The sequence below is a fragment of the Chamaea fasciata genome, unplaced genomic scaffold (assembly GCF_029207755.1).
Source record: "Chamaea fasciata isolate MVZ Bird 193981 ecotype frontalis unplaced genomic scaffold, bChaFas1.0.hap1 SCAF_6, whole genome shotgun sequence".
Classification (NCBI taxonomy): Eukaryota; Metazoa; Chordata; class Aves; order Passeriformes; family Sylviidae; genus Chamaea; species Chamaea fasciata.
The window spans coordinates 37913003-37936939 of record NW_027094091.1 but is presented as its reverse complement, the minus strand read 5'-3'; the positions used below and the strand labels follow the sequence as shown (position 1 = coordinate 37936939).

Below are 23937 nucleotides of genomic sequence, written 5' to 3'. Positions count from 1 at the left end.
TTTATGGGGTCCTGTAATATAAGATGGCAAGCTATAAACACAACCCTTGTGCACAGCACAGGTTTATCCTTCCCGCCATCAGATGGGCTATCAGGAGGAATAGGGCAGAGAGGTTCTATTTCACTCATGCAGAACTTTGTTCATGAGTGAAAAAAAATCTAAATGCTTGTCCAACTCAAAATGCAGGCATATATATGGGCTATGAGGCAGCATAAACACATACTAAATTTTGGTTCTTTCCATAGTTTAGTGGCCTCTATTACTGAAACCACTTAGAGGTTAGCATGTACGAATAAATGGCTAATTTGAGGAGTTTGGCTTTGAACTTGAGAGAATTTTTCTTGGTTTGCCTGTATACTCCAGGTAGAGAAGAAGAGGCCTACACATCAGTATAACAAACTTGCATTTTTAAAAATTTAAATAGTACAATGGGGACTCCTCACTGATTAAAATTAGCAGATTGATACCTCCTCACTTTGAATCCTGATCTATCACTCAGGCTTTATGTTGATGTCAAGAATGCTGAGGTAAGCTCAGCACTTTTATGCTTTTATTTTCGGAAAAACATTTTGGTTTATAATCCTTTGTAAAAAGACAGGTTGTCCTGGGTTGAAGTATATTCTATCACCATCTTCATGAACTGTTGCAACCAGGTGAGGCAGTGCTCCCTGCCTCCCCCACTCTGGGTTATCTTATGTTAATGGACCCATCAGCACCTTTGCCACATGACTCACAGATAAGCCCCTCCTGGACTGTTAATGGGCCCATCAGGCCTTATCACATGACTCACCATCCCATTGTGAGATGCTCCGCCCAGAGGGAGGAACCAAGCATTCCAGCCTGGATATAAGCTGAGACTCTGAACACCAGAGTGGTCTTTACCCACAGGATTCCCAGAGGAACACAGCTACCAGACCTTTCCACAGGATCGCTGCTTCAGGAAGACCACCTCATCTGGACTCTGCTCAGGTTGTATTCTGACTCTCTCAGTGGTCTTTTGTATTATTGCATCTATTTTATTTTACTTTCTTTCCTTTTCTACTATTAAATTGTATCTCTGTCTTGGAGCCTCTCATTTGTTTTGCTTTCAAACCACTACACAGGTACAGAGACTACCATTTATAAAATCTTCCTTCTGAACACATTTACTAAGACAGCAAAAATAAGCTTAGTAATGTTCTGCTTTTACAACTTCCATCAGAACATTATTGCATAAATTACAAAATGTAATGCTGAACAGCCTGCCAGAATCAAAAGGAAACAAATTGATAGCAAGTAAATGAACTACCTCTTCATGCATGTATATACATGTAAATAAATGCATACTATTTAATCTACTCTAAAGATCAATAACAAATTTAGCACACATGAATTGTGGAATATGTATGTAATAACAGCACAGTCAAAGTGAAATAATTGATCACATATAAATAGACTAAAATCCAAGCACAGTATTTTGAAACATTGCAAAATGATAACAGCGTCCCGAGGTCTATCCTGCCTTGCATATAAATAAAATAAAGTATTAAAATTAATGCTCTCTATGTACTAAATATAGTACTGTGAGACCAGAAAGGTTGGATCAATTTAAAATACTAATAAATATATAAATAAAGCTAACCTTTTTGAAAAAGAAGGAAAAAATGTAAAAGTTCTTCAAATGAACATAGGTGTTAAACACTAATCCTATAAATCCCTAAAAATCATTATTGGTGGATTTAGACCAGGTCTTTAGATCAGGTTTACAAATTATCCTGGCATCCTTCCTTCTCCCGCTTCCCTCTTTAGCTGGCCTTGGTCATTGTGTTGACAATGACAACACACCTTGCTACTCTCCTTCCAAGGAGTAGTGGAATTTAATGCTTCCAACCTAATCATTCCCTGTTATGTCAGTAAATTGCACATTTCTTTGTTATAAACCTAGCATGCTTTATACCTTCTCATTTTCACCCTGACTCCATTGCAAAGGTCCCCTTACACCTTAGCAGAATTCCAGCACAACCTAAGAACAAAGACGTGCACACTCAGTCCTATGTCACTGCAAGCAATGACAGACACCTCTGTATCAAACACTGCTCTGAATGCAGTGAGCTCACTGTCCAAAGAAGGAAAAGAGTCCAGGGGAGGAGAAGTGTCTGACAGGTGTCTGCTCAGGCTGCCCTGCTTTCCTGCCTGAGAAGAAGCAGAATCTGGGCTTTTCGGGCTCCTGTCCTAGAAGATATCCCCAGATCAGATAATCCTCCACATGCTATGGCTGCTGCCCAGTGATGTGGGCAGCAAGTGTCCCTGTATGACCCACATGAAGAAGTTTATTCATATTCTTGGGCCAGTAGCTTTTTCTCTCCCATCACCTAACCTGTGACTCACTGTTCACGTTTGGTGATCTCCCAGATAACATCCTTCTTCATCCAAATTTTACCAGGAAGCACGGTTAAAGGGAAAAAAATATTCACAGAATTTTGCTATAACTCTGCTAGTACCCATCTCCACTTTCACCATCAATGGATGCATCTGCTGCATATTTCTAGTTTTGACTGACTCACTGAATGCTTTTCTCAAAGGTATGTAAAAGCACAAGTATGAAGCAGAACTTTCGTAAAGAGAGTTTCAAATATAATCTCTCCTCTTTATCAAGGACTTTCAAAAAAATCTAACAGTTCTTCATCATATATTCAATTACTTTATAAGGAGCTATTACCGAACAAGCGTTATCACGGCCACAACTGTTCTGAGTCAGAAGCTGAAGTTTGCATTTGCTATAATGAACAGAAAGAAGATGGATCTACAGGAATCTGTCATAATAAAAAAGAAATATATTTTCTTTGCAAGGTAAAAAACTAGATAAAGTTATCATCAGTGCAAAACTGTAATACTGGAAGAAAAAATTTCCTTTCATAGCTTATCTGAGGAAGACTATAGAAGATGAAGTAAAGTTTCTTAGTTTTCTTCATAGTATCTCTAAAGGTTTTCAGTTTTGAGATGAACCATTAACCAACAGATGTACCACCATGTCTTACGAGGTGAAAATTGGGCAGGTGTGATGAACAAAATTATAAATACCGTTCAAAAAGCCTAAGGTTTAGGAAATGTTACCAATCCCATGTCAATTAGAACAACAGTTCTCATTCATGAGTTCAATGGCAATACTCTATGTAATATTTGAAAGACAGATTAATTGTGTCTGGACCAAGGGAGATGTCTTTGACATAAGCTTTCAAATGCATAGGCTATATTTTTATTTCTTAAGCAATTTCTAATGGTTATTTCCTGTACTTTAATGTAGTGTTCAGTGTCATAGGCTAGGAAAGTACTTTTTTACTCTACAAATCAGAGAAAAAAACTGTCTGTGCTTTAAACATGACAGTCAGAAGATACTTCTTGAAATGTTCAAACTAATTATGGAAGGGCTATCGTTTCCTGCACCATGGATACAGGACACTTTGTTATTTCATTTGTCTCTTCAGTAGGAAACTTTCTTACCAAACTTCTCCAAAAAAAGAGAAGCACTTTTTAACAGATAATTTCAGTGACACATATTGTTTCTTGTAGCAGAAAGAAGACCACAACAACACCTCAAGACTTATTTGATGCCCCGTGGGTGAAATTCTTTACTGTAAATTAGTATTACTCACATACTACAGAATTTACCTTCCATGAGCTAAGATTAAGCTAAGCTAAGCATAAGCTAAGCTAAGAACAAGTCAGTAAATAAATCAGCACCACACATAAACCATGCATAGATCATCACTGTTCCTTGAACTATCCAGATCAGTATAGCCCCTAGAGTCCCTCACTTTATTCAAACAGAATCTTAAAATTCAGCTAATACACTCAAAGTTAATGTCCATGAGCAATTCAGCTAACAAAAGGACTTTTCCAAGAGTATATCAAATCAGATGACCTCCTGCCAAATACTCCTTTTTTTTGCTTCATTCTGTCACTAAGAAGTAAATTTATTCTACTAGTTTTATTACACTTTTTTTTTCTTCATTTTTTGGAGATGCTGTTGTATGTTGCATTCATATTACAAGTGAATTATTCTTTATATGGAAATCAAATCTAGACTATTTTAATAATACTGAAACAAGACAGGGATTAAACTTAATATGTTTTAAACATTCTGCAACAAAATTATATATATGGAAGATTCCAATTTAAATTTGAGACATTTTATTTATTTACTAAGTATATTACATGTATTTCTACTTTTGTGTGTCTTTAATTCTTTTTTATAATATAGTCTGTAAAAGAAAAGACAGTCAGTTAGGAAACTACCATGAAAACTTACTGTGCCTTCAAACTTTCATGGTGTTTTTTCTGATGCATGTTAAGCAATTTCAGGTAAAAAGTCAAGTAAGACAGATAATAAATAATAAATAAACCTAAAGAATGTGTAAAAAACGTTGGGTTGGTGTACTTGTAATCAAAAAGTACTAAACATTTATGAGTGATGTATTATGTAATAGACAGTTCTGCATGGGAAATTCCTCTATGATTTACAAATCTAGTTCAAGTTTACATTCACTTTGATGATTTCATCCATTTCCCTTCTCCATAATGATTCCTCTGCACATTTTTGAAGCAACAGATCATCACCCTAACTGTCCTAACATCAGATTTACTGTTGAATTCATAATAATGATGAATCCTCTCAGCCACCAGATCACTGGCTCATATCTTTAGCTAAATCACTGGCAGTCCCAACATCTGGCATATTCAGGCTATGTAAAACACAGTGACCTTCTCTTGGAAAATAACTTCCTAATTATCTGGGTGCCAGCATGTGCCAAGTCATCAGTGGATAGATAATTTGCTTATTCTGACTGTTCCTAAGTCTGAGGAGATGGATACAAACCAGCTGTTACTGCATTTCTTTGAATTTCTATTTCCAACATTGGGTTTTGAGGAAAATGAGTCCAGTCACTCTAATTTTAAAGAAAGTTAAATCTGTATTTTCTTCTTATTCTGTTTCAGAATAAGAATCACATTCAGCCAAATATTGTATTAAATATAGTGGGTTTGGAAAACAAATCACTGGAGGAAGAAAAAATAGGGTGGAAAGGGACGCAACACAAGAAAGTAGGTTTGGGTTGTTGGGTTTGGGGTTTCTTTGGAGAAGGTGGTGTAATTTGGGGGGGGGAGATGTTTTTTATTAACTTTTAAATATACTTGATGTATTTATTTTCTACGTTAAATTTTGCAATTTCTTACAGTGTTGAAAGCAGAAGAGTATGAAGGAGTATTTAGAAGAGATGGTAAGTACAAAAAGAGAAAATTACAAAAAAAGCTGAGATAAGCACAAAAGAAAAAGGAAAGATAAAAAACTTCACATAGAATATGGACATTAAGAAAAGGTAGGAAAGATTCAGGCTGAAAAACTAGCATTCACTGACAAAAAGTCAACAGCTAAGTTTTCAGTCATCAAATCAAGTTAAATTCCCACTTAGTAGTGAAAATCCAGCTTGGATTCCTCTGCTTGAAGAACACAGCAAAAGGAGAGTAAATATCATTGAAGCACAACATGTCCTGAACTTCATTCTAATTGATTAAGCACACCCAGAACTGTGCAAGGAGAGAGAGCTTGTTTGTTCTGGTCTGCAAAGATGTAGAGCAGCAAGTTCTTTGTCAGATCTGCTGACATCTGATGATTTCTCTCTCTCTCCATGGGAACACAGGGTTTTACATACAGAAAAAGCTGGGAAGAGCAAAACCTGATAGTGACTCCACACAATCCCCCTCCTCCTTGAATCTCTCTGGAAGCAAGAACGTTTCACAGCAGTTGCAAGCAACTTCCAGCAAAGATGAGAAAGTCTGTAATAACACTTGCAGTATGTTCTGTCTGCAGCATAACATTTGCCTTCAGGGAGGATTTTTAGAGTCTGTAGAAGCCTAGCAAGAATTTCGGCTTTTGTTCGGGAAAGCACTTGAGTTCATGCTAACCCTTACTGAATTCAGCAGTTCCTAAGCACGTGCTGAGCCTTTGATGAGCTGGGTGGTGTTCAGAATGTGTTAAAATGTGGTTCAAGTACATCACTGGAACAAGGCCTTGATTTTTGTGAAATGGTTTTGTTTAGTTTGCAAGGAGTTTGCATACTATGGAAATAGACACTGCAATAATTAATCCTACAGATGTTCAAGAAATGCCAACAATCTGTATATTTGCTCTGAATATTAAAGGATTTCAGAGTAACAGATTCAAAAATAAATGTACCTGAATTATTTATTTCTTTTATTAACTTATTTATAAGCTACGGGAGTCACCTCTAATAAGCATTCTCTGTGTAAATAATTTACATTTTAAAAATTGTTACAAAATGTGTGATGGCTTGTTTATGCAAACCCGGATGGGGAATGCTTGTTAGGATGGCATAAATGAAAGCTATTACCTGCACAGGAAAATCAGCTGCTTTGCAAATTTCATATACTTACAAACTAGAATAAGTTCAAATATTAATGTTCCCATACCAACAAAGAACAGGTTTTGTTTATATACTTGTCTGTATACGTGCAAAAGTGCACATTTGTGACTATAAATAAATACATATCTTTTTATATAACTGTACAAGGAGGCTGATTTGCCTATGAGCACGTTTTGACATGACTTATATTGAATCAATGTTAATATTGTTCTCCTTGATACAAGACTCACTTGGATATTGAATCTCTCACCTGCTTTTTCCTTTAATTTTCAAAACATCTCTCTCCAGATTCCCTTCAGGATATTCCTTTGAACCTCCTCTTTAAATGTGTGAAGAACTTCAAAGTTCTCTTAGTAATTTATGAATAGCATGATGGACTGGGGTCAGTTCACAACTGAGTTCCCAAGGCAAGAAAATCAGATGATGGAAAAGACGATATAAAATGCCTCCTTGCTCAAAAGTTCACACAGAGGCAGGCTCTGCATGCCTTGTTCATGCAGGCAGTCCCCTTTGAACCCAGACCTCTTGTTGCCTTTAGATTTTCATAGTCATTTACACCAAGGTGGATAAATGTCAGAGATGCCAGACCTTTAACCTAGCAGCAATTTATCACACTGGGTTCACTGAGCCTCCAATCAGACATGGTTCAACGGAGATGGTTTGCAGTTCTAATCAAATACAACTATAATCAAATACAATATAATCAGACAATGCCAAAGCAGTCCCCCAAAGCTAACTGGCCATCTGCCTGTGCAGCTTACTTCCTGAAGCATTCCTCACTCTTTAGGTGCAGGGTGATGCAGTAGCTGATGCACCACAGGGAGTGCCCTGACGGAGCTATCCATCCCCCCCACACGTCAACCACTGGATCCCATCTGCCAAAGCACAGGACAGACCACTGAGGGAACATCACAGAACAGTCTCCTGTTGTTGTCCAAAGCGAGTTCAGAACAGGCCTGTGGGCACAGTGGATTCAGGCTGTCCATAAAGACAGTGCAGTTCAGCCTCCCTAGTGTTCCCATCTGCCAGTCACTGCTGGAACCAGCCATCTCAGACAAGTGTAGGTTTTCCCATGCATAACTAATGACATCAAGATTTTCTTGGGTTAAATGTTCTACTTTTGCACTTCAAAACCTAAACCCAGGTTTTTGATATAGCACATTTGTGGAGCAAACTTGATATAGAATGTCACATCTGATTCATTTGACTCAAAATCCAACATTGATCCAAATGTAATATTTAGGAGTACTTGTCCCTGCCATCACTTTTGTCTACCAAAAAATATTCTTTTGAGCTATACAAAAATATTAATGAAACTTTTAATTACATTTCTAAACCTGCATCATGTACCTAAATCTGCTTGACAGAGCTGAAAATCAGGCCACCTATTTAAAGTGTAAAATAAATTATTCAGAGAGAACATCTGCAAAATTATAACCTATTTCTTCTTTCTTATCTTCTGTTTTTAAGTATTCCTCCCACCACCATTTCGACTTCTTTTCTGTCTTTATGTTTTTCAAACAACCAGTATTAATAGCAAATAATTACACCATGGATTTGTCCTAGAATAATAAAAAAAAATGTATCAATTATACATAAAATGTTTGCTCTAGGGTAAGAAATATATATTCATTTTTACATTGGTCCACACAAGTCAGTGAATTAGCTAAGTAAAATGAAAGAAAACAAAAATATAGGCAAAGAAGTGTGTATGTGTATACACAGCAGCCACTGTCAGCTTGAAAGTATGGCACAAAGGTCCAGACTCTGTCCAGAACATCTTGTTACCAGTAATTTTCTTATCAAGGTGATCATCAGTGATGATTTTTTAATGATAATCATACTTTTAAATGTAAATTATGCCTAGGTCCAAACAGCAATTTAATGACATAAAACTCAGTATTAATGCTGTAATTACTTCTTTGACTGTGTGCTGATAGGCAGATATTCATCAGGGAACGCTCACAGCAGCACGGCAGCTTCTCATGCCATAAAACAAGCTATGAAAATACCAATATATAAAAGAACCTTAAAGAGAGATTTATTAAAACTCATCCATAATTTTCATGGTTTTTCTGAGCTTGTGACCTATCCTCTTACATTAACAAAGTTGCCTCTGAGCAGCATTGCTTTTAACTGAAAGTGTCTCCACCTTATTATTCTAAAGAGATATTTTTGAGGACTGTAGAATGGGAAGCACAATTAGAAAACAGCTGCTGTTTAGCATTTGCCATAAAACTTCAAGATTCCTAGTAGGTGTTCTTTAAAAAAAAGTCAATTAGTAATTTAGAGCAGAACAGAACTCATCGCAATTTCTGTCCTTAGTAGCATCAGGGGATTTCTCTTTTATTAGAATACTTGCAGTGGGGACTTCCTTTGTATCCTTCATAATGGAGTTTACATTGTAAAGACTTTTTTTTTTTTTTTAAACACTACAAAACTCAGAGCCCTGATAGACAGCTCTGTCTCTCATCTTTATCTCAAAGGACACAGATAAAGTCTGTTGTCAAATTAATCAGTAAGGATGGAGGATAATCCCTAGCAGAGAGGCTGTTAGGCAGATCAAAGATGAAAGTGTCTGAACACAGGGCTCACCTATGTAATTAATTGTGTTCATGCGAAAGTGCTGAACCACTAACACAGTCCCTCCATCGCAGGATATTGATCTCCAGGAAGCAAACTATATCCTATCTGGCAATTGCCCAGAGATTACTTCTTAATATCTCAGCTAGGTATCCAGGGGAGCAGAAAAGCAAAGGGAGTATGTACAGAATATATCTCTAGCCACTGCAAATAGCAGCCCCAGTGGTTCCACCAGTGTCAAATTCAATCAGATTACAAAACAGCTGCCACTTGGTTTCAGGTAGTATGTATTTAAAGGCATTTACCAATCCCCATGTACTGCTTCTGCTTGGCCAGGAAAAATCTAAGAGTAGAACTCTGATTACTCACCATTGTTGAGCAGCAGAGTATGACAATGCAGAAACATGAAATCTGACGTTAATAAATAAGAGGATCAGATTTGTAGGCAAAAGATACTAGGCACACTGACATTCACATTGGAGGATGATAGAAAATGATGTTTGCAAATATTAAATCAAGCACATTATACTAATCAATTAAAAGGGCTACTTCAGTACATTCACAAAACAGAGGCTGTTGATTTGCAGTGATATGAGTACAGTGAAAGACACTGACTTAATTTCTGCCTGCTCTAAGCAAAGCTTTGTTTAATTATATACCAAGATTTGACATATACCTAACATGCATCAAAGCTGTTGACAGCATGCACTCTTATTCAGAACACTTGTAACATCACACAGCTTAGTGTTTTTAAGTTACTTGAATTCACAACAGTTGGTTTCACCAAACTATGACTGACTGCAAGCTGTGATCTAAATCTTCCCATGGTTTCCCCTTGCAGCTTTACATGCAAGCTGATGAACAGCAATGCAGGCTAGGACAAGGGCCCACTGCAATGGTCAGAGGGCACTCACCTAAGGTCCCCACACTTAAGGACACAAGCTGCAGAGGAGACTCCCTGCTGCTCTGCTGCCTGTCCCAGGTGCTGGACACAGTGAGTGTGACTTTGCCAGTGCCCATAGAAGAAACGGTCATGCTCAGCACTGTGGATAGAGATCAGGATACTCAACGAACATCTGACACCCCCATGTTCTTCCACGATTGATTATAAGGCCTTTACATCTCTGGTATAACTTCTAGAAGGGATGAGAGGAGTCATCCTAGGCTAGCTCCTTCTCTTTGTCTTGGCAAAGACAGTAGAGATTTGCTTTCAGTGCTTGATCATCTTCTTTGACACAGTGTCCAACTGAGCTTATTTCAATATTTCAACACATACATGATGCTGCAAAAGAACACTATGAACTGACATGCTGTGCAATCAAATAACAGCTTCAATGCAATATAGAGAGCGTTTCTTTCCCAGAAATTGTTACAGAGAATCTGACATGAATTTTTATTTGTGTTGTTGGGTTTTTTTAGAAAGATGATGCTGAATCAATAATTTGCTGTTGAATGTTTGGAGGGTGCTAGCAGAGCTACTTCACCTGCAAATAAACTAATTTCTTTACATATTTTTAAAGTGTAAAGAATAAAGGAATGTCCCATGGGTTTTTAATTTACCTGCTGAGCAAGACACATCCAGGTACGCATGTAACCAAAAAAGACAGCAAAATAATAATGTTTTTTATTTACTTACTCAGCACTTACTGTCATTGCCTATGATTTAATTTGCAATGATATAAATGAGAGAAATATAAAAAAAATTACCAGCAGCTCTTCCTCTTCAGGAGGTTGCCAAATATGAATTGATAATGTAAGCAGTTAGTAATATCTGCCCAAAACATTGTTAGGACACACTAAACCATGCACATTTTCATTCATTTGTAGTCAGAAGTTCCCGCCAATGTGAAACTTTTAAAATGCTTAAATAGCAATAATAAGGCCTCAATACAGCCTCAATCTAATTGAGGGGATGAGACAGCTCTCCAGTTTGGCAGCTGCTGCTGGAGCAGAAGAATTTGGTTATCTTATATTCAGCAATTCATATTGTATCAGAATTTTTTCTGTCATTTTTCTATAAGCTTTACTAAACAAAATTGAAAAACAATCAATTGCTATCAGCTGAGTGAAGTAGCATTTTAATACTCTGAGAAACTGAGTATGAAGTGCTAGTAAGGTATCTTTATAAAATAATGCCACCAAAAGCACTTAATGTACTGCTGCAAAAGAATGTAACACTTTGAAAATGTTTCTATGTCACAGCACAATGTTATTTCATGAGACTCAACTCCTGCAGCCTAAAAAGAACAAAGTTAACATCAGAAATGCATAAATGTAGATTTTAGGAAAACAAGCTTGTCATGTTTTTTTATTTTCTCAGATTTAGGTTGCTTTCTAATATCCCCATTTTATTTTCTTTATCCAAGACATCAATTTACTTGTGAAGGAAATCAAAAGCCAAATTAGAGGCATAAACAAAGTAAATACATTTTCAGCTGCCTAAGTACTTTCTGCACTTTTTACATGCATTGCCTTGTTTCCATGGTTGAAGAAGGGGAACACTGTAGGAAGAATCCTAGCTTTAAACAAAAAGCATCTACATTATGAAGAAAACTCAACAGCACTTCATCCTGATGAGGTGCATTTTCTTCCTTTATCCTAGCTTCTGGACCTATTTAATATGCAAAAGCTGAAACAGGTGGAACAAGCTGAAAAAACTACAGGTATCTTCAGGTAGAAACAGCCACCACAGAAGCAAGATCTAAAACCATAAAGAACCAACATGAGTTTGAATGAAACCTTTGGAGTTTAACATGCTATAACTTTAGTCCCAGTCACATAGCATAGTCAAATAAATATGAGATCCATTATGCCAAAAAGTGTGTTTTCTTTCATTTAAACAAACAACAAACAAACAAAAACAAATAAAAAAGGCTTCTCATCCCCAGAGAATGTCTTTATAGAACAGATAATTTCAACAACTTAATGCAGCACTGCCAGAAATGAAATTGCCACTAATTATGAAGGTTTTATGGAGACATAACCAGAGAAAGATGGAATTGAATGAGCTCTATTCATAAATACTGTCACACTGTGAGGACTGACAATCATTTAAAAACTGCTGGTTTATTAAAATACCACTACTCATACAGATTACTATATTCTAGTTAAGCCTTTATGACTCTCATTCAACCCTTTTTCACATATAAAACTGTCAAACTGTTGAATTTCTGTTCTGCTTAAAATCATTCTTTCCTATTTCTGTTATAAATAATATTTATTTCTGTTATAAATAATATTTATTTCAGTTTTTGTTTGAATTTTATTGACAGGTAGGGCAGGGAGAATTTGTGGAGGTTTTCTTTGCAATAATGGAAAAGTCCTGGTAAACTTTCACCCATCTGAATAGAAAAAAAAAAAAAAAAGAAAAGAACTCTGAAAGAACTTTGACTATTCCCATTGCAATTCTTTCAAGTGGTTAATAACAGGTTTTATCTCCTTTCTTATTTAATTTCAATCGCTTAAAGGAATATCTTCTAAGAAACAGTCCAGAAGCACAAGAAGGCCTTTGGTTTGGAAAACATGTTATGTTACATCATATGATTTATACAAGAAATATCTGGGTTGTGAATAATCAATGCAGAGAAAGTTTATCTAGCAATAGCTCTAGCAAGCTGGGTAATTCTACTCTAAAATATTACTTGTTTCACATCATTTAGTGTCATCTTTATGATGTATCTCACAGCTGCTTGTTTTTATTATGCAATTTTCAGACTTTGCTGCTGCACATTGATATGAGATTTGATACTAAGTATTGTAAAATAGTACTCTGTAAGTAAATTACATCAATGTCAAAACAAGTAAGACATTACAAACTGTATTTATTGCCTCTTCATGTCCTATGACATGCCAGAGAAGTTCACTCAGCATTGATGGTTGTCCTGGTGACTTTCGGGTATGCTGCTAAGCAACTTCTATTTAGTTGAGCTTATGAAGTAACCATATCTTAATTACTTCTCAATCACCTGTGAAACTGCTTTTATTAATGCATCACATTACAAGCCCATTAAAGCAGATGTACACTCTCTTTAAGTTAACAAGCCCAAGTTGAAGGTATGGGTTTTCAAGCAGTGAAATTAACATAATATAATATAATATAATATAATATAATATAATATAATATAATATAATATAATATAATATAATATAATATAATGTAATATAATATAATATAATATAATATAATATAATATAATATAATTTAACATAACATAACATGACATAACATGACATAACATAACATAACATAACATAACATAACATAACATAACATAACATAATATTATATAATCCATCATTTCACCAAAAAAGGCTCTCAGAAAAAAATGACATTATGTTTTGCCTGAATATAAAATGCAAAATATCTATCATCTTTTTGTATACATCTTTTTTTTTTTTAGCCTCTTGGTCCAACGTAATGGAATCCTCTGAAGTAAAAAAAGTCTTCTGGTAATATTGCTGTTCAACTTGCTGCAGGAGAACAGGGTTTCAGTGGTCTGTGACCATTAATTGCCTCAGCACTTTGCTTTGGAAGACTGCCACAGACACAGAATTTTAATTCAGGAATTCAGATGAATGAACCAGCACCTTTCCCATATTTACACTGGGTTACACTAGCACCTCTTGTCAAGGAAAGAGTGGGGATCCCTGGCTTCTGCACCTTTCTTCCTTAGGCACAGCACACCCAGGAATGCACACCAAGCTCCACTGCTGCAGATCACCTGCTTTATGGCTAACACAAAAAGAATCTAACAGCTTGTAAGTTAAAACAAATGGAAGTTATGTACAATAATCAGTTCTTTGAAGCACTTGAATTTATATGAAAAATGTATGAAGAACCAACTGAATGTGCGCAAAGAAACTGCTTGCTGACTTAAAACACGCTCTTTGAATTATCTCAAGATGACTATGACTTTAACTTGTTCTGTGATCTCTTTCTTTGGGTTCTATGGCTCTGAAAGTGGAATGATGTAATTCTTCCATAATTTGGTTATTTAGCACCAGCTTGTGACAGTGTCACTGACTGTGGCATCAGGGTAAAGGATAAGAAGGCAAGTAGCACTAAAAACTTGGGCTAACTGCATCTGAAGAGTAAAAGAATTTTGGGAGAGGGTTACAAACGTGCAATTTAGGAAGAATGGTGGCCCCATCTACAACAAGGGCAAAAAGTTTCACTGTTTATGCAAGTATGTGGTTAGTCATTATTACCTGTTAACCCAAATGGAAAAAAGGAGAGTTATAACTTTCCGCAACAGAGCACCATCCTCTAGATATTTGTACAGTCGTTTGAGCTTTTATAAAAGTATGAAGATGATAAGGTACTGCAATAGTCCTAGAATTAAACAGAAGAGCAAACATATTTTCAGAAAGGTCAGTCATTTACTGTAATTGTATCTTTATGTTCAAATGTTGCATCTAACTTTCTGGGCAAAGTTTCAGAAGATCCTTAAGACTCCTTTCTGTCATGTCTAGATTTCAGAGTAAAAACCAATGTGCTTGTTCCTGAGATTGTTTTTGACCCTTAACTTTCTATTTATAAGTTACGTGCAAGAAGAGAGGGAAAACTGTTAATATGCAAGGCTTGGGAAGTGGAATATAAGTACCCAATGAGTACATCCCCAGGGGCAGACTATTCAGGCTTGAAGGCAACGTAACTATTTTGGTCCCTTCTTGGAGGTTCCATCTCACAAATGCATTCAGAATACAAAGATTGAGTAGTCAAAAGGATAAAAGCACCGCTGCCTTTGTCTGTTTGGAGGCCACAAACACTACAAGAACCCACTTCAGAAGCCAAGTACTTATCTAAAACAATAAAAAATGTCATAAACAAAGCAGTCCTTGAAGAGACAGAAGAGGTTTGTGTTCAGATGTTGAGAGAAAACATGAAAATTTAGCCCTGGATTTTTCTCTCCCAAGAGCTGAATCTCCAGTGTTTTGCTGGAGTTCATATAAAAAATGAATAAATATAAGTTTTGCTACACTTGAATAAGTAACATTTCAAAGCTGTGATGGGAAAATAAGGGATGAAAGGAGCAGATTATTCAAAAGCTGAAATTTCTGTTCAGTTTGCATTTTCCACATCTGTTGTTTCCCTCTTATTTCCCAGCTCAAATATAGTGAAAAGTTGCTCAGAGGAGCAGGCAAGAATTACTTAGACACACAGCACAGATTAAAATGGCAAACTGCCATAGTGTTTAGCACGGAGGCACAGTACTGTAATCCTACCAGGCCTAAATTGAATCCTAGGTAGGTTTATAGGATAACACAGCTAAGGAGAAGGGGTGAAACCAAAATCTTTTTGTCCACTCAGCTTAAGGGTCATGCCAGGAGATAGGAGCTGTTTCCCCTAAGACCAAAGGTCTGGCCTTTGTACAAACTTCACCCATGCAGAAACCTCTTGAGAGACACTGATGAAAGGCTCGACATCTTTTATTTTACTTCTGCTGACTGCTGACACTGGACCTCACCTCCTCACCCCCCACTTCTGCCAAGCAGCGATAGATATGAAAGAGCAGGGGTTTTATCCTGATGCTATTAAAAGAGCCAAGTTTGCCAGCTCTGGCCCATCTAGCTGGCATTACTACCACAGAGGGTCACTTTTCTTCAAATCACTATCTTCTAGACCAGCTTATACAAGGGCTAATTAAAAAAATTCTTAATGGATCTCTAAGAAAGGACAGAGCTCACTCCTTCTCTCCTACCTAACAGGAGGTGGGCAGGAATGAGTCTCAGTAGTTCTGAAGACAAAATATATTCATTTTAGTGATAAGTCAAACACCAGCACACCCCAGAATTCCACTACCTACTCATGGATGCAGTAAGAGAGAGATTACCATAATTTGAAGGTCAGCACTACCTTTTTTCACAAATTTCACTACTGTAAATAAAAGACAACTAAAAAAGACATACAAGAGAGTTGTGCATGAGGCTACAATGTTTGATAAAGATCAGGTTGCTGAAACTGAAGTTGTCTTCTAGAAGATCAAGCTTTTAAAAAGCTTGGGAAACTGAGTGATGTGAATGAACAGATCTAGAACGTAGAATGTGTTGATAGAGGAATGTTAAGAATTGTTAGTTACTATTTAGACACTATTGAGGATGGAAAATTCCTTAAAAAGTGTTTGCAGGAAATGTGGGGTTTTTTCACACTAAATGTCATCTCCTAATAGAATGAAGTGTCTGATGCTTTGTGGAAAACCTCTCTGTGGAATAATTTTGTTCAACTACTAAATATTGTGCAATTTATCCTCTACACAAACAGAATATATTGCAAATATCAATAACCCACTGCTTGGAAATAGTACTAGATGTGTGAAATCTGGATTTGAGGTTTTAATTTTGTAAGACAAAGCCAGTGGAATGACACAACTTTTGCTTCTTAAGTGAATACCTAAGTAACAGATTTCTGAATAAAATTATATATGCTTGATCAGTACAAGTCTGATCCAGTCCAAACCTGGTCTTAATCATGTTTGAGTGTTAACTCTCACTTAGGCATGAGCTGTGGCATTTCAATCACTTCAGATTTGGTTTATGTGGCATATTAGCAGGGGTAATCTGGTGTTTGACAGCAGATGATGGGGCAATTTTGGATTTCCATACAGGCTAAATTTGATTTTTTTAATGTGCATGGTCCTGGATTAATCATTGACTAAACAAGGTGTTAGGATTTCTGTCTCTGAAATAAAATTGTATTATCCAAAAGCGGCCAAATATAGGCCATAAAGTTGGGGGGTTTTGTTTTTTAAGTTTTCACTTTAAATAGGTAGATATATCCACCTGCCTGGCTTAGCTGCATTTTGATACTAAAGATTTTCTGAAATTACAATCTTTCTAAAGGATTATCTCTTTTTATTTACATTTCTTTTTATTCAACACCTCAACCTGCTTCTTACTGCAAGAAAGAAAATGCTTTTTTTATCTAAAGAGACCATCAATTGTGATGGGCTTAACACCTCTGTCCCCTCTCTCAGGAAAGTCTTCCCCTCAAAAGTTTTGCAGTCAATGGATTAGGGTCAGCAGTTTCTTTCTTTAAGTTTCCTTTGGGGTTTTATTTTTCAGTTGTGGTTTCTGTTTTTTTTGGTCAGAATCAAACTAATGACAAGTATTTCTCCTTCCAGTTCTTGTGGCTTCACTGAAGTGTCTGAAATTTAATTTTCCTTGCTTGCCATAGTAAACAAATTAACTGGTTGAAGCATAGCACATGAAAGTTTTATATTCTCTCTTAGAATAAAAGTCCATTCATTCAGACCAGTAAGAACTAGAAGACTCATCACTAATGTCATTTTCAGGACTCATCTCAAGGCAGTAGGGACCATTTGTCTGTTCTGTTTGTGCAGTCTGTTGAGTTCTGTACCTTTAAGACTGGTTCTTAGAGTGAAGCAGGGAAAGAAGAAGCATGCAGTTTGTTTTGAAAAACAGCCTTCACTCCTCTGCATTTTTTTTCTCAGGACAGTGTTGTTCAGCTGAGGCACAGACAGCAGCGGGACAGAAATCTTTTTGCTTTTAGTTAGTTTAGCTAGCTGAGGCAAAGAAGCTTCCTGGACTTTCTTTTTCTTGGGACTGTTTAAACCTGCTCTAGACTGAAGAAACCCAGAGGAGCACTAAGAGATGGCACCTGTGGCCCACCAGGGCCTGGACCTCCGGAGGGATTGATAAGGGACTGAGCGAGTTGAGCTACACCCACGGCAGGGTCTTTCTCAATTTGCCATCTCACTCCAGAACAAGAGGTTTTATTGTTTCATATTATTAATTCTTTATGCTTGTGAGCACTTTGTTAGTTAAATAAATAGTTTTTTCCACTTTTCTTTAAGGAAGTTTCTTTACTGGACTGGCTTGCGGGAGGGCCGTTTGGGTTTGCTTCCTAGAAGGGAACCTTTTTGGGAGTTTTCTCCTAATTTTACCCTAAACCAGGACAAATAGAGTCCATGAAAACCACAGAATTCTGTGAATTTTTGGAGACTTAGAATGTTGCTTTAGAGATTTCACTTCGTACAACTACTTGAAATTTTGCAGAACATCCACTAACCTTCAAAGTTTCTGTTTAATTTCTGTGGTGGAGAAGGCCAATGATTTCATGTTGCACAATCAGAGAAGTTCTGGTTCAATAACTAAGAGAAAGATTTTGTTATTTCTGTTCTGTTTACCATACCATTAATCCTTATATCAACACTTAAACGAGTGTTTATTTCACACTGAATTCCCATCTTTCATTGAGATGTACAAGAAGAAGACAGGCCTTAATTAAAAGGAGGATGGACTGATGTGAAAGTGGTGGGCCTTTGATTGTTAGTGCAGAGGGATATGAATTGCACTCATTAAAATAGAATGTTAATAAGGACAGGCTATAAATCTGAAAATGGGGTGCCCCAGAGATGGATTTTAGAAATAATTTTGCATGTAAACCAAGGACCTGACAATAAAAACAGTGTCAGCATTACTTTACACAGTATACAAGAGGAAGAGATGTTTCTTTAGAAAGCTAAAGACAAAAGTCACCTTTATAGCAAGTATACGCCTAGATTTAGAAATACCTGCATTTCAAACATTATCAGGAAAAGCAATTATCATTAAATAGATAACACAGTTTGATTATAACATGAATATGACAAGAAAAAATAGGACAAGAAATGATTGCTGAAATACGAAATTTAAGAAAGGGTAACTTTCAGAAATAGTGCTTGTTGTATCTGAAAACTGAGCTAAGCTCATTTTGCAGGAAACAAAGGCTCAAAGTGAAAGTTTATAGCACATCCCCTTATTAGGCATTCTTTTCTTGATTCAGAATTGTGTGGCACTATTAGGAGAGCTGTAAAACAAAGCCTCTTTCAGAAGCTCTTCCTAGAGGTGCAAGTGATGTAATGACCCTCAACCAGACAAGCTTGCATTTTAGTCTAGACTGAGAGGACAGTGTAAAATTATACCATGAGTGAACTGAGCCCTAACCAAGATGGAAAAGGGAACAAGCCTCTCTGCCTGAACAAACTGGAGGATCGTAGAGCTGGTAATTCAGATGGACAAGCAGAGAGATTTGGAACAGCTTTGCTGTGAAAAGCGAAGCTTCAGAAACTAATATAAAAGGCAGAAAGTCACAGAATTAAGAAAACAGAAACAGGGAAGAACTGAGAGTAGAGTGAAGGAGGTCATAACACAAAGGAATGTGGTAGCCAGATAAGCAATTTGTTGTCAGTGGCAGAGGAGGGAGGCAAGTATTAAAGAGGAGAGTGAGGGTGAATCCAGCTAGCATGCTGGTTTTGACAAAGCATTTCAGCAGCCCAAAGAATGTGTTTCTCTTTAAGAAGACTCTTTATGCACAGCCTCATAAGGGAAGAAGAAGAAAGTGACAAGGAAAATAAATGAGCTTCAGTAAAAGGAAAAAAAAAGAACAGGAAACATGAGATAAAACTGCAATAACATGTACTGCACTCAGCTTAAAATCTTTTAAAAATAATCAATAGAATCAATAGTTAGCTTAATAGCCTCCATAACCACTGATCACACAACTTGAAGAATTCTAGTAAAGATGCTACAATAATAGCAGCAGCATTACAGACCTGAAGTAATGGAGGCGATACTTTTCTGTTGAAATGCAAAGTAACACCTGCCATTTCTGCTTAGCAGAATTGATTCCATCGAAGATCATTTGTTCTTTTGAGCTATTTATTTTGTAGCCATAATAATTTTAAAAACACTAAATATCAAAGCATATTATTACAGAAACCCCACTCCCTTCTGCAAAACTGCTGAAGATGTAATCCAGAAAGAATAAAGTACTATCATGCATTTGCCTCCATATTACTAAAACAAGTTGCTCCATCTTGGAACATTTTAATTATGTAAATGCCTGGTGATTTTTGATTGAAAGAATGTTGTTGGTTTTTTTTACTCTAAATTTGGCAGTAATATTACTGTGACTTAAAAAAAAATATCCCAAACAGTTATTTGGATAAATAATTGCTGCTTTGAAATACATGCAAACACCAGTTGCACAGTAGAAGAATGAGCCAATTACTGCCCTTCAAAACATGCAAACAAAGCTGCACAATCAATACTTTTCTGGGTCTTTACAATTACACATGCTGACAATGTGGCCAGTGTAAAAATGTCTGCCCAGCTGCTATTCAGTTTATCCCTTCTGACTAAGACAGTTTGGAAATGTATTATTGATTCATCGAGAAAGAAGAATGAAAATTTCTTTGTTATGGTTATAAGAATTGAGATGCCCAAAGTTCACAGTCAAACATTAATCCACAGAGAATATCATAAAAGCAGCCAAAGAAAAAGAGAAGAGCCCTTCAAAAAATTCACACAGCTACTTACAGAAACTCACAGAACCAAAAGAATGATACTGGAACAGGAAAACTACACCAGAAACAAAACTTTCTCTGTAATCAATACACATTGTGCTAGAAGAGCTTGTTAACCATACATTAGTACTGACCAGTAGTCTGAAAATCTTATGGGGGGTTACCTATGGCAGGAAGAGGTGATGCAAATATCCTGAAAAAAAGAATGAGATTTGAGTTCTACTTGAATTGAGGTACATCTGTTCAAGAGTTGTGATTCACTCCAGGTACAGCAGACCTGCTTCCTGTTCTGCAAACACATTTTTCGTCCAACAGCATGTCTGAATATTCTTCAACAAACCCACCATCAGGAACACTTCTCACTTCTACATTAAGTCTCAGAATGAAGATTACTTACTCCTGTAAGTAGATATACAGTAAACAAAGAAACTTGCAAAGATAATAAAGAGCCAAATTGGGAGCTCTGTCTTTTGGGAAAAAGACTGTGGAAATATTCATATATAAAAACTGTTCTAATTTTATCATATATTAGTTTCCACAGAGGTATTTAGAAAACGTTAATAAAATTCATTAAATCATTTTCTTGTAAAGTCAGCAGTGGTTAAAAAATATTTTAAATGTAGGATGAGCAATGTAGGTCAGCAGAAATTCACTTTTCCACTGGGATAAATGTGATCTATATGTAGAGGTGCTAAGCAATATTTCCATTTAACCCAGCTGAATACATACATTCTTCATAAATTTGCAAATTCTTGGAAGGAAAAGAAAGAAAAGAAAGAACATCTGAATTGCTTAAGGGTAAAACCCAACTCTTATCACCAAAGGGGTAGTCAAAATACTCAATAATTTTGTAACTTTCTCCAATCTAGGACATTTTGTCCTGAAAATTTTGCATACAAGCTACAATAAAATATAGAAATCACACTTGAAAAATCAACAAACATCAGAAAAAATTCTTTGGAGAGACATCTGTAACCACAAAAGCACAGCTCAGGGAGGAAAACCCAAGTAGACTGCAAACAAATGCAAACACTTCCATGACCAGCCCTGCAATTTTGCATCTCTGTAAGTTGTTCCCCAACCAATCCTTTAGCAAAGGCTTGTGAAAGTTGTGGGCTGACCTATGCAAATCACAGCTTCATCTGTTTTCCAGTGTGCTCCCCACGTATTCACAACCATGGGTTGTTCACTCTGCCTTCTTTACTTAGCATTACAACTACAGAGCAAATTATTCCTTCAATTTTCTTAAGAAATCTTTTCAGATCCATGTTTTGCTGTTTGCCTACCTCTCCTCTGCACAAGAAGTGGGGAGGCAACCCTGCCAGCCAAATAGATGCACAGGAGATGGCATTTTGTTGTTCAGGCTAGTTCACAAATTTCCCAGTAGCTTGGGTATTATGAGTTAGTACATTTTGTAACAATTAATATGGAGCATCATAAACTCTCTGTGTGACTGCATTTCACCAGATATTGGGGGATTGTATTACTGTTGTACTACTATAGAAGGCTTTGTCATTTTCTCAAAGCATGTTTTTTTTAAGGCCTACAAATGCATTTTGAGTTTCTTAAAGAAATACATAGTTTAAATTTAGCTAATCAAAGGAAGAGACAGATATAAAACATTTGCAGTGGCTAAAAGATTTCCACTCTGTACATAACAACAATTACAAAATGTGTGATTTTAAAAATATTATTTAATAAACAATATAAAATACTCATTGCTGTTTTACCTTTGTTTGCTTGTTTCCTTGAGAAAACTATTAATTTTTTTTTCCAGGGCCTCAAATTTGTCTGCACTTAAAAATGTATCCCATCTTGTCAACATGCTCTCATTTATCCAGTTTTTCCCAAGTGTAGTTGAATGCAAATCACACCTTTCCCTGCAGTGCTGAGCTTGGCAAAAAGTACATCCATTAACCTGGTGGCTAAGAATATTTGCAATTTCTTTTGTTTCTGTTGACAGCTTCTTATCAGCTTTTTCTGTCAGAGATTCTTTGCACAGTACCCTTTGTTCTCAGTTTTGATTCCTCCTTTAAATTCTGGTATTATTGCTTTTCTGACAGCTAATCTCTATTTCCCTTTAACTACAAGTATCCATCCATTTGCTGTCAGAGAATTCTCCTCCACAGCTTGTTACACCTTCCCATTTAGCATCTTATAATACACCAAAAACTGCATGACATTATTTTAACCCTTGCCTTCATCTATGCTTTGGATGACTGGTTTTACAAACTGGTTATGAAAAGCCAAAGTGGATTTTTGGCTAACTCCCTGATTTAGCAGCTCAGTTAGCACTGAGTGTGTACCTTGTGAAGCCTGCAAACTGAAGAGAGGAAGAAGCATAATCTCTTGGGATGCTGGGGGTGCTCACTAAACAGTCCAGCAAGTAAACACAGTCAGACAGTACCAGATTTTCACACTGCAGACATATTTTTCACCCTGAACAACATTGCAGGTGCCACAGGAGAGGTAAATTCTAAAAAAATTACGAAAGAAGACAGGAGCATAACTGGCAATATGATTTGAATTTCTTGAACTCCAGTTCACTTTTCTAGCTATCAGCAAGCATTTCTCCTACTCTTTTCCTCTGCTGAAACATCCAAAAGTATTCCTGTGCAGCAACCCAAGAAATAATGCAGATATTATATCTGCTGATGTTTTGCTCTAATAGAATACTGGGCACTGACATAGAAATTATTCTTGTAGGGGTGAGACCACAACTATAATTGCCATTCAGTGTGAAACAAGTACATTGTTTTACTCTTTTAGTAGCACATCAGGCCATTTACTGACTCTCATTTTTCTGTGAGCCTCTTTGTGCTTGTTAAAATCACAGCACTGAGCTAAGCTTACTGTGCTTTTACCATCTGGAACTATAGCAGGAAGGCTACTTTAGTGTAACCTGTCCTACCAAACATTATAGGTGATATGCTGATTTCTTTAAAGCAAATGATGTCTGTCTTTCATCAACTATTTTACATCCTTCTACTTCTAACACTGCAGAAAAAAAAATGCTACTAACACTTTGTTGATATTTGATATATCTCTTTGTTGATATATTCATCTTTGCTAAGCTCATGTTGTTCATCTTTTTAGCAGAAATAATAAATGATTGATCACAGACTTCCAGTTAATTTTTTGGCCAATGATAAACAGAGAGTGATGTTTGCTTATTTTTAATACCACCATTTAAAAATTACTTCCTTGTTTTAAAGATGCTTTTGTTATCTTGTATTTCAAATAGTTATTTCATTACATACCTTTTAATGCAAGAATACGTGTGGAATATTAACATTTACAAATACTTTGAGTTGAAGTTTCCACAGTAACTTCCATCCATTACTTTGTATGCTTATGTTCTCTAATGTATGCATTCTTAACATCCTCTTTCTGTTATTTTATGAAGAACAAGAAAATCAAAGAAATTATCATCATTTCTATATTCAAGCACTTAAAAATGTGATGGGAAATCTGACCACACACACATCTCTTGAGATAAACATAATTTCTCGTTACATACTTAGTATGCGAAGTTAAACTATTGTGCTGAAAGCCAGATTAAGACAATGGTTTCTATTATTGCTGACACATTTTATTGCAACTCTAGGTTCTTAAAAGAGTAGAGAAAA

The 23937-nt window shown here is 36.3% G+C and overlaps 1 long non-coding RNA gene across 1 annotated transcript; it reads left to right on the top strand.

The window, feature by feature from the left end:
- Positions 1 to 883: 883 nt before the first annotated feature.
- On the top strand, positions 884 to 5911 carry LOC136290628 (uncharacterized). The gene is made up of 4 exons (XR_010721261.1): positions 884 to 969; positions 2689 to 2829; positions 5214 to 5255; positions 5676 to 5911. It is a non-coding gene; the product is annotated as an uncharacterized lncRNA (long non-coding RNA).
- The last annotated feature ends 18026 nt before the right edge of the window (positions 5912 to 23937 follow it).